Source organism: Phyllostomus discolor, chromosome 13 (assembly GCF_004126475.2).
Source record: "Phyllostomus discolor isolate MPI-MPIP mPhyDis1 chromosome 13, mPhyDis1.pri.v3, whole genome shotgun sequence".
Classification (NCBI taxonomy): domain Eukaryota; kingdom Metazoa; phylum Chordata; class Mammalia; order Chiroptera; family Phyllostomidae; genus Phyllostomus; species Phyllostomus discolor.
This window is the reverse complement of record NC_040915.2, coordinates 74764678-74789903: the sequence shown is the minus strand read 5'-3', so window position 1 is coordinate 74789903 and position 25226 is coordinate 74764678.

The window sequence follows — 25226 nt, the reverse complement described above, 5'->3', positions numbered from 1 at the left end:
TGGTGCTCAAGTTTCATTTTTTGGAACGTGGCTGTCCAGTTCTCCCAACACCATTTGTTGAAGAGGCTATTTTTATCCCATTTAATGTTGCTGCCTCCTTTGTCAAATATTAATTGACCATAGAGACTTGGGGTTATTTCTGGGCTCTCTGTTCTGTTCCATTGGTCTATGTGCCTGTTTTTATGCCAATACCAGGCTGTTTTGATTACAGTGGCCTTGTAGTATAGTTTAGTGTCCGGTATTGTGATCCCTCCTACTTTACTCTTCTTCCTCAAAATTGCAGCAGCTATTCGGGGTTGTTTATAATTCCATATAAATTTTTGAAGTGTTTGTTCTATGTCTGTGAAATATGCCATTGGTACTTTAATAGGTATTGCATTGAATGTGTAAATTGCTTTGGGTAGTATGGACATTTTAATGATATTAATTCTTCAATCCATGAACACGGTATATATTTCCATTTGTTTGTGTCTTTCTTGATTTCTTTCTTCAGTGTTGTGTAGTTTTCTGAATACAGGTCTTTTACCTCTTTGGTTAGGTTTATTCCTAGATATTTTATTTTTCTTTTTGCTATTTTGAATGGGATTTTTTCCTTGATCTCTGTTTCTGCTGTTTCATTGTTGGTGTACAGGAATGCCTTTGATTTATGGATATTGACTTTGTTTCTCGCTGTTTTGCCAAATTCATTTATTAGGTCAAGCAGGTTTTTGGTGGAGTCTACAGGATTTTCTATGTACACTATCATGTCATCTGCAAACAGTGACAGTTTTGTTTCCTCCTTCCCAATTTGGATGCCTTTTATTTCATTTTCTTGTCTGATCACTGTGGCTAAACTTCCAGTACTATATTGAATAGAAGTGGTGAAAGTGGACAGTTTTGTCTTGTTCCTGATCTTAGTGGAAAAGATTTTAATTTTTGCCCATTGAGTATGATGTTGGCTGTAGGTTTCTCATATATGGCCTTTATTATGTTGAGGAATGCTCCCTCTATTCCCACTTTGCTGAGTGTTTTTATCACGAATGGGTGCTGTATCTTGTCAAATGCTTTTTCTGCATCAATTGATATGATCATGTGGTTTTTGTCTTTGCTTCTGTTTATGTGATGTATTACATTTACTGACTTGTGAATATTGAACCATCCTTGCATCCCTGGAATGAATCCCACTTGGTCATGGTGTATGATCTTTTTGATGTATTGTTGGATGCAGTTTGCCAGGATTTTGTTGAGGATTTTAGCGTCAATGTTCATCAGTGATATTGGCCTGAAGTTTTCTTTCTTTGTTGTGTCTTTATCTGGTTTTGGAATTAGGATGATGTTGGCCTCATAAAAAGACTTTGGGAGATTCCCATCTTTTTGGATTTTTTGGAATAGTCTGTGAAGGATAGGGGTTAGCTCTTCCTTAAATGCTTTGTAGAATTCTCCTGTGAAACCATCTGGTCCCGGGCTTTTGTGTGTTGGGAGTTTTTTGATTACTGCTTCAATTTCTTTTGTTGTTATTGGTCTGTTCAGGCTTTCTGCTTCTTTTTCATTGAGTTTTGGAAGATTATATTTTTCTAGAAAGTTGTCCATTTCACCTAGGTTTTCAAATTTCTTGGCATACAGTTCTTTGTAGTAATTTCTTACAATCCTTTGTATTTCTGTGGTATCTGTTGTAATCTCTCCTCTTTCATTTCTGATTGTGTTTATTTGGGTTTTCTCTCTTTTTTTCTTGATGAGTCTGCTTAAAGGCTTGTCGATTTTGTTTATCTTTTCAAAGAACCAGCTCTTGGATTCATTGATCCTTAGAATTGTGCTTTTAGTCTCTATGTCATTTAATTCTGCTCTGATCTTGGTTATTTCCTTCCTTCTGCTTGCTCTGGGCTCCCTTTGTTGTTGTTCCTCAAGTTCTTGTAGACGTAGGGTTAGGTTGTTTGTTTGGAATGTTTCTAACCTTTTTAGGTGGGCCTGTATCGCTATGAAGTTCCCTCTCAGGACTGCCTTGGCTGTGTCCCATAAGTTTTGGGTTGTTGTGAGTTCATTTTCATTTGTTTCCAGAAACCTTTTGATTTCTTCCCTAATATCATTTTGACCCATTCATTGTTTAATAGCATGCTATTTAATCTCCATGATTTTGAGTGTTTTTGGTTTGTTTCCTTGGGATTGGTTTCTAGCTTCAGTCCCTTGTGGTCTGAGAAAATGCTTGGTATGATTTCAATTTTCTTGAAATTCTTGAGGCTTGTTTTGTGACCTATCATGTGGTCTATCTTTGAGAATGTCCCGTGTACATTTGAAAAGAATGTATATTTAGCTTCTTTGGATGGAGGGCTCTGTGTATATCAGTAAAGTCCAGTTCATCAAGGGTATTGTTCGATGCCACAATATCTTTGTTGATATTTTGTTTGGAAGATCTGTCCATTTTTGATAGTGGGGTGTTAAAATCCCCCACTATAATTGTGTTGCTGTCCATTTCTTTCTTGAAGTCCTCTAAGATTTTTTTATGTATTTCGGCGCTCCTATGTTGGGTTCATATATATTTACAGTATTTATGTCTTCTTGATGTATTCTTCCCTTGAGTATTATGAAGTGACTTTCTGGGTCTCTCTTTATGGACTTTTTTTGGAAATCTATTTTGTCTGATATGAGTATTGCTACCCCGGCTTTTTTTTTCCTGTCCATTTACTTGGAAGATTTGTTTCCAGCCCTTCACTTTCAGCCTGTGTACGTCTTTTATCCTGAGGTGGGTCTCTTGTAGACAGCAGATATGTGGGTCATGTTTTCTTATCCAATCAGCTATTCTATGTCTTTTGATTGGAGCATTTAATCCATTTACGTTTAAGGTTATTATTGATAGGTACTTATTCATTGTCTTTTATGTACGTGTGTTCCTCTCTCTCTCTCTCTCTCTGTCTCTCTCTCTCTCTCTCTCTCTCTTCCCTCCCTTCCTTAAAGCAGTCCTTTTAGAATCTCTTGCAGAGCTGGTTTGGTGGAGGTGTATTCTTTTAGACTTCTTTTGTCTGGGAAGCTTCTTATTTGGCCTTCTATCTTAATCGAGAGCCTTGCTGGATATAGTAGCCTTGGTTGCAGCCCTCTGGTTCTTATTACCTGGAGTATTTCTTGCCATTCTCTTCTGTCTTGAAGTGTTTCCATTGAGAAGTCAGCTGTTAGCCTTATTGGGGCTCCCTTGTATGTTACTTCCTTTTTCTCCCTTGCTGCCTTTAAGATTCTCTCTTTGTCTTGTAATTTTGTCATTTTAATTATGATGTGCCTTGGGGTGGGTCTCTTTGGGTTCCTTTTGATTGGGACTCTCTGTGTTTCCTGTATTTGTGTGACTTTTTCTCTCATCAAATTAGGGAAGTTCTCCTTCATTACTTGTTCAACTAGTGTTTCGATCCCTTGTTATTCTTCTTCTCCTTCTGGTATCCCTATTATACGAATATTATTACGTTTCATATTATCTTGCATTTCTCTTAATCCCTATTCATTCTTTCTGAGCCTCTTTTCCTTTTCTTGCTCTGTCTGGTTGCTGTTTTCTACTTTGTCCTCCAGCTTGCTAATCCGATCTTCTGATTCATCGAGCCTGGTTTTCATTCCTTCTACTGTGTTCTTCAGTTCAGAAATTGTATTCTTCATTTCCTCTTGACCTTTGTTGAGAGTTTCTATTTCCTTTTTCATGTTTATATAGTTTTCAGTGAGATTGATGTCGTTTCCCTCTAATTTCTGAAAGCTCATTGTGAGTTCATTGAACTTCCTGGTAATCATTGTTTTGAACTCACTATCTGATAGTTGAGTTGCCTCTATTTCATTTAGCATTTTTTCTGAGGCTTCCTCCTTTCCCTTCAATTGGGTGTTGGTTCTTTGTTTTCTTATTGTTCATGGGTTTCTTCTTTTTTCTTCTTGTTTGTTAATTTGATCTGTTCTAATTCCCTTTAATTATGGTGTGAACTTCTGTGGTAGTATATTTGTGAGATTCAGTGGTGCAATCTCCTTCATGTATCCTGGTGCTCACAGCTTCCCCCTATTCTTTTTTGTGATCAGTTGGAGGAGTAAGGCAAAATGGTTTAAGACAGCAAGACATTATACTATGATATTTACTTTAGCAGCCAGTAGAGAAGAGATGGGTTATCCTTTGGCTCCTTATAGTGTTAACCGTGTTCCTCCACCCCACTATCCACGTTTTAGAAAGGATGGAAAGAAGGTAAGACTCTTATTGGGGACGAGAGGATTGTTAGTTGGATCTAGAAAGCTGTGAGGCTGTGGGAGGTCAGATTCTAAGGTAGGATTGGACTAAAGATTAGTATTTATGAGTCGTGAGTAAAAGAATAGAGACAACCCCCACAATAGTATAGTTCCGAAAATTGCAAAGTGGGCTGAGATCAGGTAGGGGTATTGAGAAGCAATTACAATTGTATAGACTAGGTCTTACTAGTAGTAATAGTAAAGTGACAGTCTTGTGGCAGATTCGATGAGGCCTAGATAACAAGAATAAAGAGTATAGAACCTTGAGAGGTGTATTAAAGGAACACAGATGAAGGATAGTAACTTCTCAACACCATGTGACCGAGATATCAGGGGTAACTTATCAAATGACAGTATAACCAGCCAAGAAAAGAAGATTATACAGAAAGAAAAAGAGTACCAAATATTACTAAAATAAAAAATGTTGGAAGAGTGAGAAAAGGATAATACAAGTTTACAGTAACTTGCCAGATTAAAAAAAAAAGGAAAGAAAAGCAGAAGATGTAGTGCAGGAGAGATAAATTTGGAGTGGAAAGAATATTATTAGGATGAATGGAAGAGAAACATAAGGGATTGCGAGATAAGAATAATAGAAATTGAAAAATAAAATGTCACGTAAAACACGAGATAAAATCAATCCACCAACAACAGCCAGAGAAACCTAACAAAGCCAAAAAAAAAATTAAAAACAAACAAACACACACACACAAAAAACCAAAGAAACAAACAAAAACAAAAACAAAAAACCTCTTGTTGGTTTCTAAGTGGCCAGACCAGTTTTTCTGATCTTGCTGGCTTCCACTGGCTGAGGGACCTTTGAAATCCTTCTCTGTCTCCCAGCCAGACCTCAGCTGGTTTGTCAGGAAGCCTGGGTGCTGCCGCACACACCAGGGGCTCTCTGGATCTCACTCCCATGTTCTTCCGGACTCTGAGGCCCTGCAGGTTTCCAGCTCTATGATCCCAGGAAGCACCCGCAACGTTTTTGGATTCACTGCACCCTCCCTGGGGATCGTAAGAGGGTGTGCCCCTCCCCCAAACTTTTGAGATTTGGGGTCTAGGATTGCCCTAAGTGCCTCCCCACATCCCTTCCAGCATCAAAGCGCGCGAGAGTCAGTCATCCTGTCCGGGCTGCGCACGCCAAGCAGTTTCTAGCTCCGTTCCCCCGCGGAACCGCACTCCGACCGGGTGTGGGCGCCTTTCCCTGCTCCCCGGGTCGGGTAGGGCTGGCTGGAAATCTCTGGGCCACCACTGTAGAAACGCACCAAGTGCCTCCTCCCTCCCAGGATCCCAGCGCGAGATTCAGGCCTCCCTATGAGGCGGGAGCAGAGGGGAGGAGGGGAGCGAGGCCCGGAGCCCAGCCCGGCTCTGTGTTCTCCACCAATCTGCACTCCCACGGGGCTAGGTTTACAGGCGCCCTTTCAGGCTGCCCGGGTCCTGTCGGCTATTGTCCCTCACTCCTCCCATGCCTCTGGGCGGGTGTTTACCGTCCCTGGGCTATTTTCTCCCAGTCCAACTGTCCAATCTGTTCCTTTTAGCAACGTTCTCCCCTGGAGTTGCTCACCCCCAGTATTCCGGTGAGAGCGCAGCGACTTCTCTCTCCCGGGCGCCCTGGGGCAGACCCCAGAGCACCAGGGGTGGACCTGGGGTCTGCACACCCCTAGACCCCGCGCTGCTCCCTAGGCCACCTCTGTCCTGTAGCAGACTTCTTACTGTCTGGTTTTCCAGTGAGTGCAATAATTTTTGATGTCCTGCTTTCAAAAGTGATTCGGTAACCTAGTCCACTTGCTGTTTCTCCACCGATCCGCGAGTTTCTCTCCTCTTCACAGAAGCCGAGAAAAACGCTGCCTATAGTAAAGCCGCCATCTTAGACCCCCTGTGTTCTTTTTTTAACTGTTTATTTTTAAGGTTTCTTTGTCCTTTTTAATGCTTTTAATCCATTTGTTGAAGTTCTAATTTTATTTATTTTTACTTTAAGTTCCTTGAGCATCATTACTACAATTGTTTTGAACTCTGAATCTGGTAGTTTTCCTGCCTCCATTTCATTTAGTTTAGTTTTTTTTTTCCTAGATGTCTGTCCTTGTGTTTCATTTGGGCTATGTTTCTCTGTCTCTTCATTTGCCCATCTCTCATTCTGTTTCTGTATTAGGTAGATCTTCTGTACCTCCCAGTCTTGGCAGGGAGGCCTTATATAGTTGGTATCCCATGGAGCCCAGTACCATAGTCTCCTTTATTCCTGAGCTGGGTACTCCAGGCATGTCCCTTGTATGAATTTGCAAGCTCTCCTGTTGTAGTGGAGCCTAGCTTGCTGTTGGAATGTCTGTTGGGACTCTTAGGCTGGCTGGCATTGAGGATGGCCACAATCACAGTGTAGGAGCTGCTGTAAGGAAATTAAACCAAGAAGAAGTTACTCCAGCAGGGTGTTGTACCTCTTGAGACCTCCCTTGCAGTGTGCTGCTTGTAAAGTTAATCAGATGGTATTCTTCTGTGGTCTGACGCCACACACTAGGTGTGCTGCCTCTGGGGCATCTCAGGAGGAGCTCTAGGGCAGGTCAATATTAGATGTTGCCTGTGACTTGCTGCGGATTACCTGTCAGGAGCTATAAAGCAATTCATGGTTAATACCTTCCTGTGCCAGGTCTTGGTGCATGCGGAAAGAGCCAAGTTCAGTACAAAGGCCAGGTGTCACTAGTAACAGGCCTTGGGCAGGTAGGCAAAAAGGCCTGACACACCTCAAGATTCACCACCACTTGTCAGCTGCTTGTTAGGCTTAGCCACTGGAATAGCCTCTGACAGTATGGGAGTTGCATGAGGCAGATTCTCAGTGAGTCACTAGGTAAGGGCAAGGGCTATTCACCAGGTTATTTCAGATTCAAAGTCAGTGCCAGTTCTGAGTCTGGGGCCACTCAGCAAAAGTGTCACTGCACAAAAAGGCCAGCTGCCATTCATTTGGGGGTTGAGGACTTCTGCAGCAGGTCAGTGCCTCAGGGAGTCTTCAGGGCAGAGCTAGTAGAGTTAATCAGGCTGAAGCAGGTTAAGATTTAGCTCTGTGAAGAGAGGGCTCAGCACAGGAATGGTGACACCTGTCCACAGGCAGGAAGTTGGTGTCCTCCTAAAGTCACACAACTGAGTTTCTTCTCATGTGTCTGCTGCACCCACTGAGCATGCCTGGAATTCCCCAAGTTTTTGCAAGAAGAAATTCAGTACAGGCCCAGGCTCAGCACTGCTGACAGTGCTTTCAGCTGTGAGTAATTTGGGTTGGGTGGACTTCTGGGAGTTCCTGTTTTTGGCCAGTGTAGCTCACCAGGCTAATGCTATTGGGATGGGGGTGGGTGCTTGACCCAATGATGGCATGTGTGGGTGGTGAGGGAGAGGAACTTAACACAAGGACATTGGTAACTGTCCCTCCAGGCCTCTCCCTGAAACCACACAACTGTGGTTTCAGGGAGTCCTTGTATGACTCTGAGCCCTTGTATGACTCTGGCACCCTCCCAGCCACCATCTTTTCACAGGAGCCATGGCTGAATGCCTGTGAATGAGGGTTTTGTGCAGGACCTTTAAGAGGAAGCCTAGGTTTCCAGCAACCTTTGATCCAATGTAGGCGGGTGGAGTCTCTGCTGATTTTCACAACCAAATGTTATGTTGGTACCACTTCCCAGCACTAGTCTCTGGGCTGGGGAGCCTGGTGTGGGGTGACACCCCTCAGTCTCAGGTGGGACCTCTGCAGCAGAGATATCACTCCAGATTCTACACTGCCACACATGGGTGCAGGGCCAGCCCTTTTCACATCTCTGCATTGCCCCCAGCAGTCTCCATATGGCTGCTTCTGTATACCCTTATAAGACTCTATTCAGCTAGTCTTAGATGGTTCTCCAGGTTGATTGTTCTACAATTTTGCTGTCCATTTTATGTAGTCAAGGGAGAAGGTGAATGTAGTTTTTACCTAATCCACCAACTTGGAGTGAATCCAACATATACTTCTTAATAGCTCATTTACTGGGTTAATTGGAGTATATTAGTCTTTAAACAACAAACTAGTAAGGAGTGTGACAGACTCTTAAGCATGATGACAAGTGCAAGTTGATAATGTGGCAAGAAAAACTGACTTTAGGCACAAATTTACTCTCAGTAGTTTACAATTTAATAAGACCTAAAATTCATATGCTTATACTTCTTTACTCAACACATGAAATAACTGAAATCAAAGAGAAGTTAAATTTTAAGAAGATAACAGTGTATATGCTATATTTTTAAATATCCACTAAAATGATTTAAATAAAGTTTACTCACTGTGCAAACTTTCAAGTAGTGCCTTATTTTCAAATACTACCTTACTCCAGAATGGAAGCTTGTAAAGTTCATTAGTTTTTAGAGGTATATTAATCTCCTTGATGCCCATAGAAACCCCATAAGGCTGATAAGAATTCATTTATTTGTTTTATTGCCCATAAATTATTCACATTTTTTTCTATTTGTCCTTTCATTCAATCTATCAGTAAATGTGCATTTTTTAATACCACCCTGTTCCAGGGCCTATACTACCCTATTATTCTATACTCTTCAAAATGCGAGCCCTTAGCCACATGGAGTCATTGAAGTCAATTATAACTAAATAAAAATATACTTTCAGTTCTGCCCATGTCACATATTGGTGTTGGGAACCACCCTGCCTGGTTTCAGAAGCTGTCCCCCCCCCCCCATGGCTAAGGCTGAGTGAGCGACCTTTGGACCATAAGCCACTAAGGAGACAAAGCTTATCTTCCTGGCAGAGGTGCCACTTCTGCTCCTTTTACTTCACCCTGCCTGGTCCCCAATGCTTGATCAGTTAGCCAGTGATGGGTAAGATTCCCCAAGGAGGGAAAGACCTAAGACAGGCATGATCATGGGGAGGCCCCAGGGAAGGATTTGGGGGGCTATAGCAAAAGGGGGTGATGGACCCTCACCCCTCGGCTTTGACATAGCCTGAGTCCTCATTTTGTCTGTGAGAAGTCTCCTAATCTCTTGGCTGCCTTACTTCCCCTGCCTGACTTAAGCCTGAAACAATGACAGAGGGTAGTGTAGTCCTGCACTGAAAAGGGTGGGTTCCCCAGGGTGATGAGGCATAAGAAAGAATACATAAAATCCTGTGAAACCTGCTTTGCTAAGAATGCTCTCAATTAAATGATAAGGGTCCAAGCAGGAAATGAGTTTGTTTTCCAAAGTTTTGTAGCCCTTTAGCTAACAGACCCTGACTCAGAATAAGCCCTAATAGTTCTTTGTATTGTATCTATTGTTTGATCCTTACTGCCTGACAATGATTAATGAGCTTTACCCATATTCCTATGCAAATTGAACCCAATAAAAACCTGTCAAGGCAAGGGTCTGGGCGCTCTCCTCTTGAGAGAGTGGCCAGGCTGCTCCGAGGCACTCTCCCCTCAAGAGAGTAGCTGTGCCATCCCTTTTCCTCCACAGGACTCAGTAGTCCATGTGAATTTATCTCGTATGTCATCCATAACACCATGGACACTGCGGGCTGGTGTCCCAGTCATATTGGGGCAAGGGAGATGGGGGGAATAAGCATATCTGCTTGTCCTAGTCCAGAAGACGCTCAGCAGAGCCACTGCTCTACACCGACTAGTGGCAGGGGCCCCAGAGCTCCTCTTCTTTTGTGAATGGCTTTTTTGTACTATATGTTTAGTGAATCCCATTCAGCTACTTTAAGGCAGCCTATTGCCAAAATCAGACAGGTGACTGTCTCTCCTTTTCTGAGTGATTTTCAAGAACCCCACATCCACCTTTAGTAACCTAGTCCAGTGTTAAAAATTGTCTTTATTGTTGATAACTGAAAATGTTCCTATTGAAACAATGTAATTTTTTTTTCTTCTTTGCCTTTACCTCCAGTTTTCACATGAAAGAGCCTCAGGACAATAAAACTCCTACTTCTCAAAAATGAGCTGCAACATCTTCCACTTCCTGCTATCAGCATTGCTGACAACACTTGTCTTATGAAGAATAGCCAATCCTCTTATCTAAGGGGATTTTCTCTGCACCAGGAAATTAAATACTATAAAGGAGTATTTTTAGTACCTTGGAGTTTTGTGAAAGTTTAAGTTCCTTTTAAGAAAAAAAAAACAGAATCAAAATGCAGATAAATCTGCAATTTGCCAACAAAAAGAAATTATTAATAATAATGACAGATAGATAAGGAAACTAGTGTGGGTAGGATCTAATAAGGGTGCTGAAGGCTAACTGCAAGGACAGCATGAGGATTTAAAAAGAATTAATGTTGCACCCTGGCTAGAGTGCTCAGTGGATTGAGTGCCAGCCTATGAACGAAAAAAGGTCACCAGTTCAATTCCCAGCCAGGTCACATGCCCTTGTTGTAGGCCAGGTCCCTAGTTGGGGGCATGTGATCTCTTGATCTCTCGTATACTGATATGTCTCTCCTCTTTTTCTCACTCCCTTCCCCACTCATTAAAAGTAAATAAATAAAATCTTTTTAAAAAGAATTAATGTTGCTTATGAAATAAAAATTTTTAAAAACTAACAAATGTGACAAGGTGATTCTATAGGCCAACCAAAAGATGCTTAAAGAAACTATGGGAAAGACAACATTAAGGTCACAAAAGTACATAGACTCTTGTAATCATCAAAGGTTCATCAAACACCAGATAATGACCATGGGGGAAGGACTGCAGTATCATCCAAAATAAATAAATAAAATAAAATAAAATAGTAAAATAAAACAAAGCAAAACAGAATGCAATAAAGAAAAAATAAAATAAAGATTCCTTTGTTCGGGGCAGCACAATGAATGAAGGACATTTGCAATTCAGGGTAGTTTTTAATTTAAAACATTATTTCTAAGGCAAGGATCCTTTCTCCTGAATATCAAATACTGATTGAACACGAAGCAGTACAGTCTGCTTGAAAGAAATGTAACAGGCAAGTGGGTCTCCACTCAGAGGGAACGAGGATGATCTGCAGCCCAAAGCCCTGGATTCCAAAGGCCCCCACCTTTCTGGCTTCACCCAGGTATAGGTGTTGAAAACCATCAAATGAAAGGCTCTTTCTTATTTGGTCCTGAATGAATGTGAGCCCTCTGGGACAGCAGATGGGGCCATAGGAGTTATTTTTCTCTGGATATAACCAAGCTGAATCCTTCCTTCATTTTCCCTGCTCCCTAACCTCTGTACCTCAGAATGCAGGCCAATGCCCTCCTGAACTGGAATCTTATTCTGAATGCAGGTAAGTTGCTAACTGTCATAGGGAGGTTGGACCCTGCCAGACAGTGCTCTGACCTTAATATGCCTGAAACCACCAGCATGGGGCATATTGTCACTTCTTCAAGAGCCCTATCATAATACTCTCCTTCCAGAATGATGCCCTGAGAATACTGAGATGAGCCTCTGTTGGATCCACACCTGAAAGCCCCCTTTATATTGTGATTTAACTACATTCCTATACCTGTGTTTATTGTCCTAGCCCTGGTCTATCTTACCCCAGGCAGATGATCACTGAGATTCTAGCAAGCCTCCCAATCTTAAGCAAGTCACTGCAGATCTGAGACATGAGCATATCATCAAACACATGAATGTTGTGGAGCCTTGTATGCCAGCATAAAGACTTTGGATTTTATTCTAAGTATAATTGGAGAGTTTTAAGGAGACAGTGACATGATTTGTTCCATTTTTAAAAATGAAACTCTGGACACAGTGTGAAGACAGAACCTTGGAGTGGTAACAGAAGATGCAAGGTAGCAAGCTGGAGGCCACACATCGGTTCAGCACTCACTGCATTCTCAGGTGCAGCCCAGTGAGAAACAGTGGTGACTGGAATGAGGGTGGTAGCAGAGCAGATGGAGAGAAATAAAAGGATTAGGGATACATTATGAAGACAGATTTAACATTCTTATACAGGAAAAACTGATGGCTACTTCCCTTGTCCATATCGGAAGCACTACAATTTAAACTATAACACACAAAGAGGATTTCAGTAAGATATAAGTGTGGATTTCATGCTAATGTTGGACTAATTAGCACTGGTACATTTGCCCCTATTAGGATGTCGGGATTTTCCAGGGGTTTTCCTTTGGAGTAAAACAAGTATCTAATTACCTAAGCTAAAATATTAATCTTAACAATAATTTCCTTTCTGGGCCACAGTAATGCTTTGCTCTAAAAATATTCATTTCTTTTCTAAAAAAATATATTAATTATTTTTAGAAAGAGGGGAAGGGAGAGAGAAAAAGGGAGAGAAGCATCAATGTGTGGTTGCCTCTCTCACGGGCCCCCTACTGGGGACCTGGCCCTCCACCCAGGCATGTTCCCTGACTGGGACTAGAACTGACAACCCTTTAGTTTGCAGGCTGGCACTCAATCCACTGAGCCACACCAGCCAGGGCTAAAAATGATTCATTTCCTACATAAAAATTTGCCAGTTTGAATAGTAAGTAAAACAATAGAAACGTAATACATAGCTAAATGCTGTAACTTTTCAGCAGGATTTTTCAATGGAATAAGAGTACCTTAAACAATTTTGAGAAGCCTACCAGGGTTTGTTTCAAAAATATATCTTGAGTGATTAGTATAAGTATGTTCAAAAGTTCCACAGAATAATGTGGGTTATTTACACAGGTTTCTCCATCTATTCCCGAGGCCAAATAACCTTTGGTAAGATAAGCTAAATACCTGGAATACGTTACACTCATTGGCAATGTTTTCAATGTTATAATCGATTATACATTAACAGATATGGTGTCTATTAATACTCTCACTTTAATTCATTCAGTTGTGTGTATATGACTCAGTCAATGTAGGGATGGATTGACTTATGATATAATAATGTAGTTTCTCCACCATCTTCTTTTCTTGTACAAGAAAATCATTATTGCTGCTTATTAGCAAATTTAATTCTTCACAGAATTGTTCATTTGTCTGTCTCCTTTCTGGATTAAGTTTCAGATTAATCTGAGATTCTTTGAAATATAATATATAATTTTATCAGCTTGAAGAGGAGAGTCAGGAAAATTTAATGATAGCAAACCTTGCAACATGCCTAAAGTCTGTAGTATGTGTATTAGGTATAGATAACACAACACTACCTAGAAGTGGCACTGATGTGACTCACAGCATCAATATCAAATAAAGTTGTCCTAGACATAAAGCCAAGTGTATAGATGTATGTACTAGTCAAGGTCTTCCAATACTAAATTGATTACACACATAAAATTAAAACTTATAATTGAATGAAATCACCAAAGAAGATCATAAGTTAGTACAAATTATATAGCCAATGCAGACACAGTGTATCTGGAATGTCTTAAATCCTGTTATAATGGCAAGGGTTCTTTCTCAATTTGATTAGATTCTGTATATACATATAGTATCCTTCAGTAGGAAACCATGAGAACCTCAGCGCTATGTGTTATTTTATAGTCCTTTATTTATAGTTCTAACATTCTATCACCTTACAGAAGTTATTTCTAAAAAAATCACCCTTTTTCCCACAACAAAATGGGTAAGAAATACCCTAATTTGCAATTTGAGACAAATGGCTCAGCTGTACAGTAAAAGCACAAATATCCTAACTACCCCAAAATAAAAGTCCGATATGTGATAGCATCAACTCCATGAGCTCAAAATAAACAAAAATCTCCACAATGAACCTTAATATACCAACAGTCTATCTATAGGTAGTAAATGTAAGGTCCCTTTCAACTCTATCTACCTGGCACAATAGACTTTGGTATTTTTTGTTCATTTCTTTTATTTTTATTGTTTATACTGTTACTGTTATTCCCTTTTTTTCTCCCTTTCCCCATCTCCACCCAGCCCCACCCTCCCCCCACCCCAAGCAAGTCTCCATATTGTTGTCCATGTCCAGGGGTTGGGCATAGTGTTCTTTGGTACTTTTGAGGCGAGTATCTAATAAATCGATATCTTTTTTTAAAAAAGATTTTATTTACATATTTTTAGACAGAAGGGAAGGGAGGGAGAAAGAGAGGGAAACATGACCCAGGCATGTGTCATGACTGGGAATTGAACCAGCTACCCTTTGGTTCACAGGCCGGCACCCAGTCTACTAAGCCACACCAACCAGGGCTGACTTCTTTTTTATTTTCTTCTTTTTGTGGTTTCTTAGAGATAATAAATGCAAAATCACTCTCCTTAAGATACCTTTGTACATTTTTACTTTAGGACATTTTAAAATTATGATGTGATACAAATTTTAAAAGTATTTGGCAGACATCAGGGAAGAGGACTCTGACTTTGGCTTCATCAAACCTTATCACCAGAAACACACACATTTTGCATAGGTGCAGAAAAGGGGATCCCCCTAGTGTCAAACATCCTAAGTGTACTGGTGGGGCCCTTACTCACTGACTTTATAACTCTGGAGAACCCTCCACCTGTTTCATGCCTCAGTTGCTACAACTAGAAAAGAGGGATAACCATATTCCCCAGCAGCCTCACAAGATTGTCCACTTACTGAAATGTGATAATCCTTTTGTGAACTTTAACTGCAGTCCAGGAGGTTGAATTCATGGTCAATTGATTATCAAATTGGGGTAATTTAAACAAGAGGAATAGGGAAATCTCTCCTCAATGGACCTCAGAATAAAACATGCTTCATCAAACTCCAGAGTTTCTATGAAAAAAAAAATGTAAAAATTCTGAGAGGTATGTTTCATAACAAAGCAAATAGTAGCTGAGTACTCACTACATACCAGGCTTTGAATCCTTTAATCCCAGCAGGAATATAATGAGGGAGAAAATAAAATATCCTCTTGCAGGAAAGATGACAGGAGCTTAGCAACTTCAGTATTTTTGCCCATGGTTACTTCCCCAGTAGGCAGCTGAACTAGCATTCAAGGAGTAGCCATTCTCACCATAAAATGTATGCCAAAATAAATAAATAGAGAACAGAAAAAGAAAAGAAAATATTAACCAAACTAAGTTCGTCCTTTGAAAAGATAAACAAAATTGACAAACCCTTAGCCAGACTAACCAAGGAAAAAAGAGACAGAAAAGAAAAGAACAAAATAAACAAAATGAGAAATAAACAGGAGATATTAAAATTGATAACACAGAAATTCAAAGGATTATAAGAGACTACTATGAAAAATTGTATCTCCAACAAACTGAACAACCTAGAAAAAATGGAAAAAAAAATTTCAGAAACAGACAACTTTGAAAGACTGAATCAGAAAGAAGTAGAAAAATCTGCATAGGCCAATTACTGGTAAAAGACTAAAGCTGTAATCAAAAATCTCCCAACAAAATAAAACCCAAGACCAGGCAGAATCACTGGTGAAATTTACCAAACTTTTAAAGAATTAGTGCCAATCCTTCTCAAACATTTCCAAGAAATTAAAGAAGAAGGAACACTCCCAAATTGATTTTATAAGGCCAGCATTATGATGATACCAAACTCAGAAAAGAAAACTACTAGAAAAGAAAACTATAGGTCAATATTTCTGATGAAGACACATGTAGAAATTCTCAACAAAATGTTAGAAAATGAAATTCAGCAGCACATTGAATGGATCCTTCACTACAATAAAGTGGGGTTGATTCCTGGAATGTAAGGATGGTTCCACATATGCAAATCAATCAGTGTTATGCAACAGATCAATAGAATGAAAGAAAATAATTATATGATTATCTCAGTCAATTCAGAAAAAAAATTGACAAGTTCAACACTCATTCATGATAAGAATTCTTAACAAATTAGGTAACGAAGGAATATATCTGAACACAATAAAGGCTACATATGGCAAGCTCACAGATAACATCATACTCAATGGGGAAAGGTTGAAAGCTTTTTTTTTAAGGTTGGGAACAAGACAATGGTTCCCAGTCTCAACACTCCTATTAAATACATTATTGGGTGTCCTAGCTAGAGCAATCAGATAAGAACAAAATAACATAGGTCAGAACTGGAAAGGAAGAAGTTAAATTGTCTTTATTTTCAGGTGAATGGTTTTATATATAGAAAATTCTAAAGATGTTAATAAAAACTGTTAGATATAATCAATGAATTCAGAAAAGTTTCAGAATACAAAATTAACATTAGTCAGTAGCATTTCTGTACAGTAACAGCAAACATTTCTGAAAAAGAAATTAAAGAATATATCCCATTCATAATAGTATCAAAAACACACTTATAAATATATTTCTCTTAGGAGGTGAAAGATCTCTATACTGAAAACTACAAGATGTTAATGAAAAATTGAAGGAGATACATATAAGTGGAAAGATATCTATCCCCTTCAGATGCCAGGAAGTTCTCAGTCCCTGCCCAGGGTCATGAGGAGAGTGCTGCTTGAGAGCCCATGGTTGAGCTTCTCAGCTTGTCGTTATCACTAAGAAAACTGGTGCAGAGGGAAGGCCACAGCCCTGTGGGGAGCCACAGTGATCCCTGCACAGTCAGGTCTGGCCACCCCTGCCAGGCCGGGAGTCTCATCTAGAAGTGAGTTTCACTTTAAACAATTCTTTTAAACTGTTCAGTTTTCATGATTTAAAATAGTTTGCTAATAGAAAATTCCTGATAATACTTACTATACATCATGTTTTAATTGCTTGTACAGTTAACCTTTTATCTTATTTAGTAAATTTTATCAAATTAGGACTTTGTGAATTGTAAATATATGGTTTTATTAAATAAAAGTAATGTAAAATTGTTACTTAAAAGAGAAATATATCTCATTTTTATGTATTAGAAGAATTGATATTGTTAAAATATTGTAACAGGGTGCAGCCAAGAGGGGGTCCCCAAACAGGGATTTGTAACAGGGTCCAGAAGAGCTTGGAGATAAATGGCTCCACCCAACAGGGCCACACCTGCCCGGAATGCTGGTAGTTGTGGCCAATTGTGGGAGGAGCTGGAAATGAGGCTACAGAAGATTGGAGCTGGGATTTAAACGGAGGCACAGCAGCCATTGGACATCTCTCTTTTTGGGACCACATGTCTGTTTAGGACCACACAGCTTTGGTGTCCTGTTTGGGACCATGAGGTTTGGGTGAGAGATAGGACCATGAGGCTTTGGAAGTGTTCCCTTTTGCCACATACAGGGTGCCAGGAGGACTGTGTGCATTTGTGGAGAACTTTAGTTTGTATTATTTCAAATAAATAATAAATTCCTTTCCTTTCAACTGATCTTTGGTATTAAGAGACATCTTTCCTCAGGCAGCTGGCAAAACAAACCCAGTAGATGGAGAGAAATCCCCAGAGAAAAAGAGGGGTGTCTTTTATATCGTTTGCCCCCCATCTGTTCTGTAACAATATCAATACTACCAAAGGCTATCTATAGATTTAATGCAATCACTACCAAGATTCTAATGACATTTTTTTACAGAAAAAAGAATACCCTAAAGTTTATATGGAATGACAAAAGACCATGAATAACAAAAAAAAACTGTGAAAGAATAACAAAGCAGGAATCATCACATTTCCTGATTTCAAACCATGCTATAAAATTATAGTAATTAAAACAGTATGATATTGGAATAAAAACAGACAAATAAATCAATGGAACAGAATTGAGAGCCCAGAAATAAACCCAACCATACATAGTTTACTAATATTTGACAAAGAAGTGAAGAATACTAAATAAAGAAAAGACAGTTTCTTCAATAAATGATGTTGGGATAATTGGATATTCACATGTAAAATAATAAAATTGGACCCACCTATATATCACATGAGTGACAAAAATTAACTCACAATGAATTAAGGACATAAATATAAGATCTGAAACCATGAAACTACTAGAAGAAAATATAGGAATAAAGCTCCTTGGTATGATTCTTGTTAATGAATCTTTGGATATGATGTTTAAAGCAGAAGCAACAAAATAAAAAATAAACAAGTGAGACTACATCAAAGTAAATATCTTCTGCACAGAAAAAAATCAACAAAGTAAAAAAGATAATCTATAAAAATGATAAAAATATTTGTAACTCATATATCTGATAAGGGATTAATATAAAAATGTGTAAAGAAGTCATACAACTTACTAACAACAACAAAAAAGAAAAAATAACCCAATTGAAAATGAGCTAAAAACCTCGATAGACATTTCTGCAAAGAAGATATATGAAAGGCCACACCAACAGGTATGTGAAAAGATGCTGGACATCACTAGTCATTAAAAAACACACACACACAAATTAAAATTGTGAGGAGATATCACTTCTAAAAAAGACAAGAGATAATCATTGTCATAAATGTGGAGAAAGGGAATCCCAATGTACAGTTGGTGGGATTATAAATTGGAATAACTACTATAGAAAACAGTATGAAGGTTCCTCAAACATTTTTAAGTAGAAGCACCACATTACCCAATGATTCCACAACTAGGAATATATCCAAAAAAAAATGAAAACACTAACTTTAAAAGATATCTGCATTCTTATGTTAAGCAGTATATTTACAATAGCCAAGACATGGAAGCAATCTATGTGTCCATCAGTGAATGAATAGATAAAGAAGTTGTGGTATAGATGTTGCTGGCCAAGATGGAGGTACAGGTAGATATACTTTGCCTCCTCACACAACCAAAAGAAGGACAACAACAAATTTTAAAACAAAACAGTAACCAGAACTGCCAGAAAATTGAACTGTATAGAAGTCCAACAATCAAGGAGTTAAAGAAGAAATATTCATCCAGACTGGTGCAAGAGGAGAAGGGCAGATGGGCAGCCAGGGCATAAAAGATGCATGTCAAGGCAGTGGCTGGAGGACCCAGTAGGTGAGGTGGTGGCTGGTGGACTGGCTGGTCTATCATTTGCATGAGGATAAACCAGGAAAAACAACTGGGGAGTAAGACAGAGCATGCAATCCATGATTCCAGTAAGGAGAAATAAAGCTTCAAAACCTCTGGCTATAAAAACCTGTGGGAATTGTGGCAGCAGGAGAAACTCCCAGCCTTACAGGAGAGTTTGTTGAAGAGACCCAGAGAGTCCTAGAACTTAACAAAAGCCCATACACCCAGGAACCAGCACCACAAGGGCTCAATTTGTTTGTGAGAAGCAGGAGAAGTGACTGAAAGCCAAACTGGCCAAGAGCCGAGCAAACAGCATTGCTCCTTTTTGTACCCCTTCGCCACATACAACACTTCAATGTAGTGACATAGGTTGCCTCACCCTGGCGAATACCCAAGGCTCCACCCCTCAGAACTTAACTGGTGTGTGAAAACAAAAAAATGTGGCCCAAGTGAAAGAACAGATCAAAGCTCCAAAATTAGAACTAAGCAATGAAGAGATAGTCAACCTATCAGATGCACAGTTCATATCAGGTAATCAGGATGTACACAGAGATGGCTGAGTATGGTTGCAAAATAGAGGAGAAGAAGTGAAGGCTATGAAAAGTGAAATAGAGGAAAATGTACAGGGAACCAACAGTGAAGGGAAGGAAACTGGGACACAAATTAATGGTTTGAAGCAGAAGGAAGAAGTAAACATTCAACCAAAACAGAATGAAGAAACAAGAATTCGAAAAATGGGGAGAGTATAAGAACCTCTAGGACAACTTTAAATGTTCCAACATCTGAATCACAAGGGTGCCACAAGGAGAAGAACAATAGCAAGAAATTGAAAACTTACTTGAAAAAATAATGAAGGAGAACTTCCCCAATCTGGCAAAGTAAATAGACTTCCCAGAAGTCCAGGAAGCTCAGGGAGTCCCAAACAAGTTGGACCCAAGGAAGCACACAGCGAGGCACATCATCATTACATTACACAAGAGTGAAGGTAGGAAGAGAATCTTAAAAGCAGCAAGAGAAAAGGAGACAGTTACGTACAAAGGAGTTCCCATAAGACTATTAGCTGATTTCTCTAAAGAAACCTTGCAGGCAATAAGGGGCTATAAAGAAGCATTTGAAGTCATCAAAGGCAAGGACCTATATCCAAGATTACTCTATCCAGAAAAGCTATCATTTAGAATGGGTGGGCAGATAAAGGGCTTCCCAGGTAACATCAAGTTAAAGGAGTTCATCATCACCAAGCCCTTATTATATGAAATGTTAAAGGAACTTATCTAAGGAAAAGAAAGCAATCAAAACTATGAACAGTAAAATGACAACAAACTCACAACTATCAACAACTGAACCTAAAAAAATACAAAAACAAAAACAAACTACTCAAACAACTACAACAGGAACAGAATCACAGAAATGGAAATCACATTGGGGGTTATCCGTGGGGAGAGAGAGGGGAGAATGGGGGGAAAGGTACAGAGAATAAGAAGCATAAATTCTACATACAAAATAGACAGAGGGAGATTAAGAATAGTATAGGAGATGGAGAAGCCAAAGAACTTATTGTACGACCCATGGACATGAACTAAGCAGGGGATGCTGTGGGCGGTGGTGCAGGATGGAAGGGAATAAAGGAGAGAAAAAATGAGGCAACTGTAATAGCATAATCAATAAAGTATATTTAAAAAAAGATGTGGTATATATATATTTGTATGTGTGTATATATATATCATTCTCATGCATGAAGACCCCCACCTGCCACATATTATGTTTACAAGAAATTAATCCTTAATCCATAACACTTTCACTTTTATAACAGTATGACACAAAGAAAGTGATTAAAAACTGTTGGGCAAAATTTCTCTGAAAATCATTTTATATGTCAATGAATAAAGAGCTTATGATTTATTTTAGGTGTCCTCTCCCCTTCTCCTTGGTGTTTTGTATAGGTTGTGTGTGTGTGTGTGTGTGTGTGTGTGTGTGTCTGTGGCTTCCCTCCTACAGTCTGCATTTACACTTACCATAGTAATACTGCACAACTCTCATTTTTCAGTGAATCAATAGTACTTTAAAACAACATATAGGGGCTGTTTGTAATAGTATTTCCTTTAATTGCATATTTTTCAAACATGAGGCTATGAAAGTAGCTGTCCATGAAAGCAGTCATTCAATTCTCCTCTGAGGGCCATTCATTCTGAAAGTGCCTCCCTCATCAAGCTCATTAGCATCTCCTGGGCCCCTGAGAAAAGCAAGCACAGGACAGGGGAAAAAATCAAAACTGTTTTCCAAATCAAAGCAAGCCCTACTCAATTGCCATGGCTCCAGATATGTCTTGCTTCTTTTCATTGGCCAACAAGATTTTTCTCAGTGCCCTGCTTCATTTTCTTTTTTCTTTTGGCCTGAATTTGTTTTCTCATTGGGAAAAGTGGTCATTAAAGTACTAGTTAATTTATTTGTTCCTAAGCAACAGAAAAGGCTTCTGATGTTTTATCTCTGACACAATCTCAAAACAGAGACCTGATTATTATACAATAAAAAAATAGTAACTTGAAGCAGTGGGCTTCCTTTTTGAAACCACACAGAGTGTTGCATGTATGGCTACACTTGTGAACTATTGTTTTTTTTTCATGAGTGCTTTTGGGGACTGAGTCCTGGGCCACACCCCTGGACACTGTGTGAGACTCTGCCTCCTCTGCATTCCAGCCATTGAGTTCCCTTCCCATGTATCCGAATCGCCCCCAAGTTGGTGAGACAACTGAGCACTCACTTGCCTCCATTTACATTAACCAGTGGTGCATTCAATAGGAAGAATGAAAAGGAGGAGAGGGATGGCTTTGATGTTCCCAGGAAATTCCCAATTCCTGGAAATTTCTTGGATCATTCTTTCAGAGCTACTTGGTAGCAGGTAGAGGGTGTGACAGCTAGTGGGAAGGCCAGCGCTGGGATGTGACTGCTCAGCTGTAGTAGGAACTGCATTGCCATTGCCAACAGAGAGGTTTATTTCTATAGCTTGGTGGGGCAACAAGGATGAGGAAGAAAGATCAGAGGGCCTGGCACATAGCACCTGGGAAAAAGACAATTCTCATTATCAAATAACATGCAGGAAGCTTTCATTACTTTTTAAGACCAATTGACCCATGTCTTCAGGTTCACTATGATAAGAATATATCACTGCCAATACTCAAAGTAGTGATGCATGGCGGGTAGCCATGTGGACTCTGAATCTAGATATTAAGCCTCTCTTTACTCATTTGGTAAAATAGTTTGTAATAGATTCAGTGAGGATTAATAATAATGATGTTTACTGCATTTTCAGTATGTGCCAAACACTGTGCTAAAACACTTGATGTATATTAATTATTCCCCATGAAAAACAACTCTTGAAATTGTAAATGCCCCTCTTTATTACTGGGAAGCAGGCATAGGGAGTGAAATAAGTTCCCCAGAGTCATGCAGCTATAAGTGAAGCTAGGATTAAAATCTAGTCAGCCCAAATTCTAGAGCATTATTAGCCACCACTTAGGAATTAACTAAAATAATATAGAAAGTATTAATTCTGGTACCAGAAACCTAGCAATATCACCTATCATTCATTTTACATTGCCAATATTATTAAACTCCCCTTGTTGCTTTGTGTAAATGAAAAGTATGTGACAGAGCTTCAATTAAGTGAATGGGCTTTATGAAAGCAAACACATAAACAATTATTATGATAACTGGAGCTGGAACACAGAAAAATGAACAGTTTTGTGACTTACAAGGTTCATGGAGATAATCGTACTTAGGACTGAGTCATAGGACTCATTGGGAAAACAGGGTATGGGAATGGGAGCTCATTCCCTGAGGTACATCAGCCAAGGTATATCTCCAAAAGGTCTAGGACATGGGTTATCAGCTCTGTCTTTGCTGGGTGGAGGTGGAGATGTGGGTGGATGTTTTAGGATTAGCCAGACAGAGAGAGGATGTAGATACAAGCCAGCTAAAGAATACCTAGCCACATGTTTACCACCATCCTTACAAAGAAAATACAAATACAGAGGGACTAAAATTTTCCATACTCTTATCTAAAGACCCCAAAGGAATCAACCATTGTTACTCTCTGCAAAGGGAGATTCAGAAAGTTTTTTTTTAATTAAATATTTTATTGTTGTTCTATTATAGTTGTTCCAATTTTTCCTCCTTTGCTCTCCTCTATCCAGACCATTCCCTGCTCCCACAGTTAATCCCCTTTCCCATTTTCCTTGTCCATGGGTCATTCATACATGTTCCTTGATTAGTCACTTCCTCTTCTTTTTTAAAAAAGATTTTATTTATTTTTAGAGAGAGGGGAAGGGAGGGAGAAAGATAGGGAAAGAAACATCAATGTGTGGTTACCTTGCGCATGCCCTCCACTGGGGACCTGGCCCACAACCCAGGCATGTTCCCTGACTGGGAATCAAACTGTTGACCCTTTAGTTTGCAGGCTAGTGCTCAGTCCACTGAGCCACACCAGCCAGAGCTCTTTTCCCCTTCCTTCCACCCTTATCCTTCTCCCCTCTCTGATCCCTGTCAGTCTATTCCTTGTTTTCATGCCTCTGGTTCTATTTTGCTCATTTGTTTTCTTCATTAAGTTTCTCTTATAAGTGAGATCATACAGTATTTGTCTTTTGTGAACTGGCTTATTTCACTTAGCATAGTGCTCTCCAGTTCATCCATGCTATTGCAAAAGGTAGGACTTTCTTTCTTTCTTTCTTTCTTTCTTTCTTTCTTTCTTTCTTTCCTTCTTTCTTTCTTCTGTGTAGGATGCCATTGTGTAAAGTATCACATTTTTTGACCCAGTCATTTACTGACAGGCACTTAGACTGTTTCCAGAACTTGGCTATTGTAAATTGTGGTGCTATGAACACTGGGGTGCCTTATTTAAAAAGCTTTCTTTATTTTTTGTATTAGGATTTATTGAAAACCTTCTATGTGTCAAGCACTGCTAGTCACAGGAAATATAAAAAGTGTTGACCAAATCCCTGACCTGAAGTAGGAGTCGGTAAGCTAAATGGAAGACCAGTGCACTACTTCATTTGAGGAAGAGGTATTCAGGGGGCTCTTGGAGAAATGGTGCAGCCAGGGGCAACATGTGCAGACTTAAAGATAGGAGAATTGTAAAAAATTTGTGAAACCAGAAAATATGGGTAGTTTGTGTGGAGTGGCTCCAGTTGGAAGCTCCAGCCTTGGCAAAGAGGAAGATACTCTTCCTCTGAACCAAGAAGAGGAAAGATAAGATAGATGAAGATACACAGAAATTTTGATACAGAGGGAAGATGAAGCAACTCTCATCAGATGATCCCAACTTCTCATCAAGGAGAGTTCTAGGAAGTATAGTGAGAATGCCACTCAACACTGTCCAGATAACTCATGAGGAAAATGTCATTTTTTCTTTTTGGTTGCTTGGCAAACTCCCATTAATCCTTGAGGACCCATAACACCACCTCCAGCCTCTTCAGTGCACAGGCAGTGTTGGAAGCTCTGACACCTGTACTTGTCCACTTGTTCTTCTCTTATGATATTAGTCACATTGCACTGTGATCTCTTTCTCTCCTTCTAGACTGAAGTCCTTGCTGGGGGAGACCACATTATGCTTATGTTACCATCTCTAACATCTAACCTAGTCCAACATGATATTCAGTATAGGTATGTTGAATGAATAAATAAATTACCCCATAAGCCACACCTAAAAGAATTGCAGTTCAGACCCAGAAAGGGAATACAATTTTAGAACTAGAATCTTAGATATCTGTGTTCATTTCAGATGAAACACTCTGCTCTTGAGCAACTACCCTAAACTTTCTTTCTGCATGTAATAACCAGGCTCTGAAAAAACAGGAACCACAACCCATGGAGTTGGGAGCCTCATTAGTGAATTCCAGTAAAGGGCTTTTTAAGTGGCAAGGCAGATAATTATAGAAAATACCTCTGAGAAGGATAAACAAAATGTTAATCCTTCTATGAAGCAGGTTTTCTCCAGGGTTCCCTTGCATTTCACTCTGGTACAGCAGCTACAGAGGATCCAGGGTCCTCTAAAAGGCTCTGATACCACTAGGTCCTAAAGTCATGTGTTCACCAAGTTCATGAACTGTTGTGAAAGACTATTTGTTAAGAAGCACAAGAGTCCTGCTATTTAGCACTTCCCAAATAAAGGCCACTCTGCTCCCTGCTTACCTTTCAGGTTGTTCTCTTGTTCTGTGTTGTGGCTCCACCTGTACAGAGCATCAGCAGATGACTCAAATGTGCATGACCTTTG